Source organism: Pseudophryne corroboree, chromosome 1 (genome assembly GCF_028390025.1).
Source record: "Pseudophryne corroboree isolate aPseCor3 chromosome 1, aPseCor3.hap2, whole genome shotgun sequence".
NCBI lineage: Eukaryota > Metazoa > Chordata > Amphibia > Anura > Myobatrachidae > Pseudophryne > Pseudophryne corroboree.
Window position 1 is genome coordinate 783,122,830 of NC_086444.1, and position 11,453 is coordinate 783,134,282.

Sequence of the window (11,453 nt, forward strand, 5' to 3'; positions counted from 1 at the left end):
GGCATAGATGCCGTTACATTTTTTTTGGAGAAGGAAGAGATGGAAGGGGACTATCGAATATTCATAATAGAAAGTATACGATTTATCCTTTCCAATAACTTTTTTTGGTTCAATGATACCTATTATTTACAACAACATGGCACAGCAATGGGCACCAGGTTCGCCCCCAGCTATGCGAATCTGTTCATGGCACATTGGGAAGAAAATTCGGTTTTCAACAGCCATGGATTTGGGGCGAACCTGGTGCTATGGAAAAGGTATATTGACGATATTTTTTTCATTTGGAAAGGCAACTCTGAAAGCCTGGATACTTTCTGTAAATATCTCAACGATAATTGTAAGTACATTCAACTAACCTTTGAGATCAGTCAGACAGCTGTCCATTTTTTGGATTTATCAATATTTATTGAAGATAATTCCATTAATACACGCACATATATAAAGCCAACAGATTGCAACTCGTACATCCCATCTTCCAGTAACCACCATCCAAATTGGCTCTCTTCAGTCCCGAAAAGCCAATTCCACAGGCTCCGGAAAAATTGTTCTAAATTGAACGACTACAGGGAACAAGGAAAGAGTCTTATAAAACAATTTGAGGGAAAAGGTTATACCAGGACAAGACTGGAGGAACCCTATCAGGAATTTGAAGCCACGGACAGAAACGTAATGTTAAAATCTAAAGAACAGAAAGAGAGTAAGAGAGATGGAGGAAATAAGATCATGTTCATAACAAAATTTAGCAGCCAATATAAGGAGGTAGAACAAATTATTAAGAAGAACTGGGGACTACTACTCCAAGATCCCATCATAAAGGAACATCTAACGGAAAAACCACGGTTCGTATATCGGAAAGCAGACAATATCAGAAAAAAAGTGGTTAGAAGTGTAGTAGAAGCACCAAAAAATCTTAGAACTATTCGGTCAAAGGGTTTCTTCAGATGTGGCATGTGTCAAATGTGCAGAAACTGTAAGAGTAAAAACTCCACTATTACCCAATATTCCTCCACAGCGAATAAGAAAAATTTTGAGATTAAGGACTTCATTACTTGCGACAGCAAAAATGTTGTCTATTTAGTCCAATGTACCTGTAATAAACAGTATGTGGGAAGGACCACGCGGAAACTAAAAGAAAGGATGAGCGAACATCTTAGAAATATCAAAAAGGGAGTGGAAACCCACGGAATCTCATCACATTTTAAAAAAGACCACATGTGCAAACCTTCGGAGATCGCTTTATTTTGTGGGATACAATTAGCCCCAAACAATTGGAGAAGCACAGACATTGAGGAGAGATTGGCAAGAACGGAGATGAGGACCATCTTCAATTTAGGAACCTTACAACCAAGAGGCATGAACCTCGATTTTGAAATTAAATGGTTCCTGTAAAAAAAAAAAAAAAGGGGTATAATAGGTACACTCCTGAAATTCAATTTTTCCATTTCTTCCTGTCCATCACCTAATTGTATAAGATACCCTTCCCTTTATCATCCATACAAACTGTAAATTCATTATTCTGATATAATTCTGGTACTGTTGTTCCCATAATGTAGTCACAATTTGATTGAATAATCTATATGGACACCCTCAATATTTATGCATACTGCTCAATAGGATCAGAGTTATCCTCCAGCGGGACTTTAGTAGTCTTCTCTCTACTATATTTTTTTTATTTTCCGTTTTTTTTTATATGTACATCGGTATATCGACATGATTTTACGTTTTTAGTTGTATAGATGCCATTATTTCACTTATTGAAAACGGTCATGTTTATTGTTAAATCAATGTAAAGCCATTTGTCATTTTTAACTGTGTAAGAATGGTGCCATTATGTTTTATAGTATTCTTTTATGCTATGAAAAAAGATATGTCTACTTTCCCACTATTGAAAAACCAATTTACTACATAACGGCACAATTTTAATTAATTCTCAATAGTGTATTAATACCATGTTTATATTTTAACACTATGTTATTGTTAGGTGTGCGTTCCATTGTGGTAATGAAACGCACAATTAGTGTATAGTTTTTTTCTTATTGAAGCTCCGGCTAAAGGTCTATACGTCACTTCCGGGTGACGTCACTTCCGGCGACCATGCGTTCCACGGAAATCACGGGGATACATCTACACGTCATTCATCGATTTAGTTAAAGGCCCATACGTCACTTCTGGGTGACGCAACTTCCGACGGCAGTGCGTTCCACGGACATCTAGTGGAACGCAGGCCGTACGTCACGTCACTCCCCAGATTCACTCCTGGGTACACACTAATTGGTAACATCCCCTCCGGCGGAAGTGCGTTCCACGAAAGAATTAGTGGAACGCACACCGTTTAATGTTCCCGGCCATGCATTTCCGGCGGAAGCTGTGCGTTCCAAACCCGGCAGGTGGAACGCACAGCACATTTAGGTTGATTTTATATAGTTTTAAGGATTCGAAAATGTCCCACGAGTATATAAAGGACGCTCTACATATAAATGCTACTGTTTATGATGTTTTTACTTTGATTTTGTCTGTTATTTCATGATTATGGATTGACCCCTCCCACATCACTAGGACTTCCTGTTTAGGGGTATAAATAGAGGTATAGTTGCCCTCTACACACACCTTGATAAAGACCTCCTGGTCGAAACGCGTTGGTGTGAGGGCTATATACTACCTACGGACCTTCCAGACTACCATGATTTGAGGTGAGGTAATCCGGATTCATCTCACCTTTTTGACTGTGTTAACATCTTCTGGACCGTCCATTAGGATTGTGCCCAATTGGTATTTATTGTAATAAATTTCTTATATTCACTTCCCACTCGTGACATATGTTTTATTTCACCGAGATTGGAAGTTTTTGACGGTGGAGGTCCACTTCCTAAGCAGGGAGTGGAAAAAGAAACCGCTACGAGCTTGACATCTCCTTTGAAGACTGTAAGTGGGGTACGCTTGCCCATTCATATTCCGACTTTTAAGGTGATCTGTCTGAATGTTTAACCACGGTTAAAGATACCTTTACGTGATTATTGAATACACTCTGTGTGTGAGTACGGTACGCTGATTTAACCTTCAGCTAGCAGTGGGGTGGATAAAAACTGACGCCATTGTGATTTATTGATTGGGTCATTCTTCTCCCTGTTTTTTTTGCACTGTGGTATCACCTTGGGAGGATTTGAAAGGAAAACGAATCCCAATCCATCCAGCTAGGAGAAGTTTGGACCCATAAAGAAACCTTTATGAGTGGAAACTCTTCCTTTGTAGACGTGAGTACGGTACGAACCATTGTGACCAATTGCAGAATCTAGAAATACCCATCGTCCCAGAATTTAGGACATACTACACAATATTTTTTCCCATTCTTCTTTTTGAGGGACTTTGGACTAACCCAGAGGGAATCTCTGCATCCTATGGACTAGGTATAAAAAAGATTGGAAGACGATCTCCTCTCTTTTTTCGAACTGACAGACTGCTGAACGGTTAAGACATTCAAGTGGACTTCATTTAGCTGAGCGCGGTTGAGGTAGTTCACATTTTGTATTGCTCTTGTTGGGTGACACCAGGGTTCTACACAACTGCAGCCGCCCAGAGCGCAGTGATTGACTATTTCTGTATTTTTGTACAAATAGTTTCAGCTGGGCCTAGTGAGAGTTAATAGATGAATACTTGATGTAAGAATTACACACAGATATAAAAAAAGTTTTTTTTCTTTTTCCTCCAGGATTTAGTTAAATCTGCTTGCTAGTTTAGGATAGCCATTGAAATGTTAATTAACCTGTCCCACTACCCTCTTGAACAGGCATATGAACCTCTGTTGATATGCATATTAGAGACTTTGAAGGAAATGCATTCATTCAGTAGGTGTGTACTGTGTGGGGTTCTATGAGAGTCAAGTGGTATATATATATATATATATATATATATATAAATATATATTATATATAATATTATTATAATTATGTGTGTGTTTATATCAGTGAATGTTCTGCAGGATAGCTATCCAATCTGAATCATATCATTTAAATAATTGATTATTGCTAGATTAATTTAGATCTGTGTGAAACCGGATACATTTGTTGCTATATAGTTAAAACTAAAATAAATGTTTAAGGAAGTGTAAAGCACAAACGCAGTCTGGCCTGGTTGTAAAGGTTTATACAGAAAAATCTGTGTGTTGTGTTAAGTAGGCGATTATAGTTAGTATTGCTCACATTTATAGAAGCTGTGTGATTTGTTTTATTGTGGATGCAGGGTTTTGTACACGTGTCTCGTACAAAGTACAGGACTGCGCACGCAGCGTAAGAGACACGCACGGTCGCGTGTGTACGCAAAGTGCGTAAGAGTACGGGCGCTTAGTACAAATTACACAATAGTTTGTTTAGTTTAAAGGTGGGACAGTAGCCACACTACAATAGCACAAAACTGCCCAGTTTCTAAAGCAGATTAATATAAAAAAAAATTAGTATATATATTTTTTTTAAAATTGCCTCTGGGGTAAAGCTGCCAACCTGAATGAATCCAAATTTTCTGTACAGAAAAACAAAGTGTATTTGAGTGAGCGAACGTAGGAGTGAGTGGATATTTGAACCCAGGGAATTCGGGATCCCGTCGTGTGGTACATCAAGTAAGTGGAGGCTTGGTGGCGTGAGGCGGCTGACTCACGTTAGTATAAGGTTTAATACGCAAATCGTGAGGTGATTTGCAAAGGAGCGTGATAGTGCATAAGTATTGCAAAGTATTGAAGTAAAAAGGTTTTTGTATTACGTTCCGGGCTGAGGGTCACAGTTTGTACATTGACCCGTAGTTGTACGGCAGATAGGTAACAAGTACCTATACGCTGTGCAATTGGACCGCGCGTTTGTGAGTGCGATATATACATCGCAACTTGATACCCCTTTATGAACTTTTTCGTAAAATCGCGGTATCATTAGCGCTGTGTAGAGCATACGCAAGCGTGATTTGTGTATAAGTGTATAGGGAGTTTTCGCTGGTCTCTCTCAGGAAAATCTCCAGCGGTGTATATTCACTGGAATAGGTAAGTCACTCCTAAACACTTCCAGTGAATAGAAACCAGATAGGGGCCTCACTGGGTTCGCAGTGGTCACTATTGGAGTGAGTCGTGGTACTCAGCAGAGAAGGAGTGGGTGAAAGCGCTCTAAGAACTTTCACCGTCTATTCGTATTGTGCATTGGGGATTGCGTAAAAATGAAAAAGTCTGCGATGGGATCCAATTGCACAAGCGGTGGACGTTTTGTAGCCAGGGTTCAGGTTGAAGAGCCGCGGCCCAAGGGGTCAGTGAGGTTTGTTATGTGTGGTAAATATGGATCACACACGGAAGACTTTTTGTCTGAATGGGTACGTATGACTGACAAAGATAGGGTACCGTTCCCTAGGGTGGGCAGATTTGAACCAGAGGTATAGCAGAACTTAAGGATAAGAATATGTCTGATAAAATCCCGAAAACAAAGGGTCAGACATACAAATTGTTTAAACCTGTGGCAGCAAGAGGGGTTGGTGAGTTTGATCCTAAGGTATTGCAGGTGGTATGTCTAACCAAAGTCATATAAGACAAGAATGGAAATATAAGAACTGTTTGAACTTGTAGCAACAATAAATAAGTAGGAAGAAACAAAAAAGAGAATGCAAGTACACCGCCTTATGTAGATGTGGAAGCAGTTACGGCCAGCATACAAACTATAGAAAATAATAAAAACATGAAAAATATGACTGTAACCTATATATGTACTAATGAATGTTGAAGTTTTATTTAGGAGGAGAAGGTGACCTGATTGTTTTCAGCCATTTCTCATGTACCCAGAGGAGTATCCAACCGGTAAAAGAAGAGCAGTAGCCTGTGGGGGAAGTGGCTGAGACCAATGGAACAGGTAAGTATGGTATCATTCGTGTACATATATAGTAAAAAAAAAAAAAAGGAAAAAATCAAGAAAGTAACGTCAGAAATGGAGAAAAAACCTGTCCGCGCCTTAGTATTTGCCAGTAGGAAAGCGGACAGAGACAAGGTAACCCCCGGGTATTTCTTTCAGTTACCATATAAGAAGTATTCATTCCTAGTAATGCCCCTAGTAAAGATGAGCTTGGAAATGTTTGTTGGACCATGTACAGACCCTTAATATGGGATGAGAAGGATTGAATGAAATACTTCGCATGACCTAGAAGCTTGTTAAACTTTTTTTTGTTTTGTTTTTGTCTCTTGCAGTAATAGAAAACTCTCCATCTGGATAAGACCACTGGTAAACACTAATTCGGCAAATGGGAGATGGCTGTCTCTGTGCACATGGACGGGCTCAATAAGGCATTGAGTGTCAGGGTGCAGACTTGTTTGCAAAATTGGAAAGGTCACAGTAGCTAATCTTAGATAGTGTGCTATTGAACATCACAAGAATAGTGTTAGGCACAGAGAACAACAGGTGGAGAGGTTGAGTACGGTAAGTATACTGGCACATACAGGAAAGACCCATCAGTCCAAACCCCAGATCCCTAATGGTCAATAATATGTTACACTTGTAGGAAGGAAGGGCATTTTGCCAGAGATTGTAGGAGTAGTAGGACACATAGTCAATATAGATCCCCTAGACAGAAAACACAAGCCACATTATTAATCACATAGACGGGACCAAGGGACATATAGTAAGGAATCATAAGCCATATAGAAAACACAGATTCGGCTAATGGGAAGAACAGAATAAATGCAACATTACCCTTTGACAAAACTTGAAGACTAATGTACTATTCTACTGTTCTAGATGCATGTCCATCACAGGTAGAGGAAATTATCTCACAGATACCGGGTTCCCTATGAACTTAGGATGGACAGGACACTGGATTGATGGCTGGGATAGTCCCAGTAGAGATAAGACACACAGATTTTTTTTGGGGGGGTATAGACCAAGTAGAAAATCACTTCCCTGTAGTGCCCAATCCAGTTGTCAAATTTTTATAAAATCTTCTCCACCTCTACAAACTCATCTGTCACCAACCTCTATTCTGTTTCTCTACAGTTTTCCTCTTCATCTTTTGCATTCACACAGGGTGGTACAGTACATGGACCCAAGTACAGTGCAAACTCCACATGCCTAGGTCCTTCAGAGTTCTGCCCGAACCCAGTATATCTCAACAGCACGATGACACTAGTATTACTGCAGTGTGCCTTGTCATGCACAAAGGGTGGAGAATGGGAATACTGGTGAAGGGAAATTTTGTATAGACACTGATATGCCTGTTGGTGAATGGCAAACCTGACATTTTCTTTTTCATTTTCTTCTTCTTTCTCTCCTCTAAAGATATTTTTTTTTGTTTGAGTTATGCTCATGGTACTCTACATTGCAAACACACGATAGAAAATTAAAATGAAAAGAAATTGTGTTTCCTGCAGGAAGAGGCAGTCTGGAGGACAAAGGGGTATGGCCAGGAGTCCTCAGGACTGTGGGCAGGTGGACACGGTAAACCAGTAGCCCACAGAGCATACCTTCCAAGTCTAGCTGAGGTGGCACACGGTCTGACTCATCTAGGCAAAGAGGGTAGGTGCAGGCTGATGAGAGTCTACTGGTGTGCGCCAGGATTCTATTCTCATGCAGGTAAAGAGAGCAATGACCTGTCTTGCTTGCTTGAGGAAGAGTATTGGTAAAGCAATACCAACAGAGCCATCCCATATCCCTCCTGCAGACGGATCTTTTCAGGAAATACAAATCGACTTTGTACAGTTAACACCCTTTAGGAATTATTGTTATGTATTGGTGTGCACTGATGTTTTCTCAAACTGGGTAGAGGCATTTCCTGCCGCCACGGATGCTGCTGTGTTTACCGCAAAGAAAAATTGCGCAGAAATGTGTGTGTAGATAATGGTACCCCTAGAAGTAGGAGCAAAGCTTGAAATTGTACTATTGTGATCATAGATACTGCCACTAGTATTATGTAGCTTCGGAACCACTCCCAGATCTTCACTCAATTAATCACCCTCTTCGAAATTTGTTTTTGTTTTGGTATTTGTGGGTTTTTTTGGGTTGTTTTTGGAAGACAACCTCATGTCATGATTGATATGCACAATGATCAGAAATACACCAATGAGGTGACAGTACAGTACCTTGTTGAGATGAGCCAGCATTTGAGAACTTGACAAAAGAACTTGAAACTGTTGATTGCTGGTATGCCAAATGCTAACTGTCTTGATTGTGAACCAAGAGACTGTGTGATTGTTCTTACGCTCAAGTTGCCTAATAGACAGGTGGGAAGGACCATACCAAGTTTTGTTGACAGCACTAAAGGTCGCCGAAAGAGAGATTTGGGTCCACTCGTCCCACTGCAAGAATGTCGCTGACCCGGAGAGAACTCGTGACAAAGTAGTTTATTGCTCACATTCATCGAGTTTGTGAACTGTGTGTTCGAAGTGAACTGTGTGTTCCAAGTGAACTGTATGTTCAAAGAGCAAGGTGGAGAGCAAAGTGAACTGTGTGTCCAAAGAGCAAGGCAAAGAGAACCTCGTATCACCAGAGACTCTGTTCCGTGAAGACTGAGAGGCGGCACTGTTGAACACTACCTGAGCGTACTAAAGGATTGCAGAAAGACCAGTCATTGTAATTGATTTGTTATGAACAAGAGTTGTTTTGTTCTATTTTTCTTTTCTCTCTTTCTCGCTAACAAACATTTTCTTTCAGGATATTCTATTTTTGCGAGGATTTTTTTAATTTTTTTATGAGGAGTCGAGTGTGGGACTGGAACTGGTTCTGTAGGAAGGAGTGATCTCCTTATAGGATCCCAGGATTAGCGGATCAGTTTGTTAAAGTCAGAGAAAAATCAAAGTTCTAGTAGTTATGGAGTTCAGAGGTAATCAGGAACAATCAGACAATGGCTATTCACACATTGCAGATAAAGAGCTCATTAATATATGTGGAAGAAAGGTTTATGAGTGGCTCTCCCCGAACTCCGAAGGTTTATGTTATTTAGGAAGGACACTACTTATAACCCTTGTTCAATGATTAAACAGACCTAGCATACATTCCAGAAATGGAAACAATGGAGGTCATTCCGAGTTGTTCGCTCGCAAGGCGATTTTAGCAGAGTTGCTCACGCTAAGCCGCCGCCTACTGGGAGTGAATCTTAGCATCTTAAAATTGCGAACGAAGTAATTGCAATATTGCGATTACACACCTCGTAGCAGTTTCTGAGTAGCTTCAGACTTACTCGGCATCTGCGATCAGTTCAGTGCTTGTCGTCCCTGGTTTGACGTCACAAACACACCCAGCGTTCGCCCAGACACTCCTCCGTTTCTCCGGCCACTCCTGCGTTTTTTCCGGAAACGGTAGCGTTTTTTCCCACACGCCCATAAAACGGCCTGTTTCCGCCCAGTAACACCCATTTCCTGTCAATCACATTACGATCGCCATACCGATGAAAAAGCCGTGAGTAAAATTACTAAGTGCATAGCAAATTTACTTGGCGCAGTCGCAGTGCGGACATTGCGCATGCGCATTAAGCGGAAAATCGCTGCGATGCAAAGATTTTTACAGAGCGAACAACTCGGAATGAGGGCCAATGTTCAGAAAATGATAGGAATATGTAGATCATGAAAATTTTATATGTCACTGTCACGATTTGTTTGTGTCTTCTTCAACTACCCAGCAGAACCTCAATTGAATCCAAACATCAGTATACAAAGACGTAGGTACATGTATGTGTGAAATGTTCGTCGCAAATCAGACATTACAGGCCAAAGCACTGTCCCAGCATACTCTATAGGTTGAATGTTGTCCCACACCCAACCAGTGGTCCCGTGACCGCCGAGTGCATATAGAGTAGGGGTGGGCAAAATACGGCCCGCGGGCCGGATGCGGCCCGCAAACCGATCCTACCCGGCCCACTGCCTCCCACCAGCGAGCAATGACAAGCGGCCCGACCGGCTGAGCTGCTTGTCATTGCTCTGCACTGCAGTACCTCCAAGCTGCCAGCGGCGCCTCTCTCCCCTGCTGCTGCGTTGTAGCAGCCTCCTCCAGAGTCTACAGTGACAACGGCTATGTTCAGCCGAGAAGGGGGCGGGGCTACGTGCCGATGAGGGGCGGGGCTACACGGGACCTCAGGGGGCAGATCTACATGGGACAAGAGCCAGACTGCTACAGATCCATCCTTCCTGTCACTGCCAGCCAGATCAGTAAGTTAATGGGAAAAGTGAAAGAAAGTGTGTGTGTGTGTGTGTGTGTGTGTGTGTGTGTGTGTGTGTGTGTGATAGTGTGCATATATTTGTGTGTGCGGGCAGTGGCGTCAGACTGTTTTTAGGTTTGGGGGAGAGATCTTTAGCTCTTGCTGTACCAACCCCTCCCGTGTTCTGTCACCATATTACCCCCATGTTCTGTCACTGTCACCCCCCCCCGTGTTCTGTCACTGTCACCCCCCCGTGTTCTGTCACTGTGTCCCCCCCGTGTTCTGTCACTGTCACCCCTCCGTGTTCTGTCACTGTGTCACCTCCCCGTGTTCTGTCACTGTGTCACCTCCCCGAATCTGTCACTGTGTCACACCCCCGTGTTCTGTCACTGTGTCACCTCCCCGTGTTCTGTCACTGTGTCACACCCCCCCCGTGTTCTGTCACTGTGTCACACCCCCCCGTGTTCTGTCACTGTGTCACCCCCCCGTGTTCTGTCACTGTGTCACCCCCACGTGTTCTGTCACTGTCACCCCCCCGTGTTCTGTCACTGTGTCACCCCCCCGTGTTCTGTCACTGTCATCCCCCCGTGTTCTGTTACTGTCACCTCCCCGTGTTCTGTCACTGTGTCACACCCCCCCGTGTTCTGTCACTGTGTCACCTCCCCGTGTTCTGTCACTGTGTCACCCCCCCCCGTGTTCTGTCACTGTGTCACCTCCCCGTGTTCTGTCACTGTGTCACCCCCCCGTGTTCTGTCACTGTGTCACCTCCCCGTGTTCTGTCGCTGTCAACCCCACCATGTTCTGTCACCATGTCACCCCCCCGTGTTCTGTCACTGTCACCCCCACCGTGTTCTGTCACCCCCCCTCCCTGTTTTCTTTCACTGTGTCACACCCCCCGTGTTCTGTCACCATGTCACACATCCGTGTTCTGTCACTGTCACCCCCACGGTGTTCTGTCACTGTGTCACCCCCCCCCCGTGTTCTGTCACTGTCATCCCCCTCCCCTTGTTCTGTCACCGTGTCACCCCCACCATGTTCTGTCACTGTCACCCCCCCCTCCCCGTGTTCTTTCACTGTGTCACACCCCCCGTGTTCTGTCACCGTGTCACACATCCGTGTTCTGTCGCTGTCACCCCCCCCTCCCCGTGTTCTGTCACTGTGTCATCCCCACCGTTTTCTGTCACTGTGTCACACACCCGTGTTCTGTCACTGTCACCCCCCCTCCCCGTGTTCTGTCACCGTGTCACCCCCACCGTGTTCTGTCACCATGTCACACACCCGTGTTCTGTCACTGTCACCCCCCCTCCCCGTGTTCT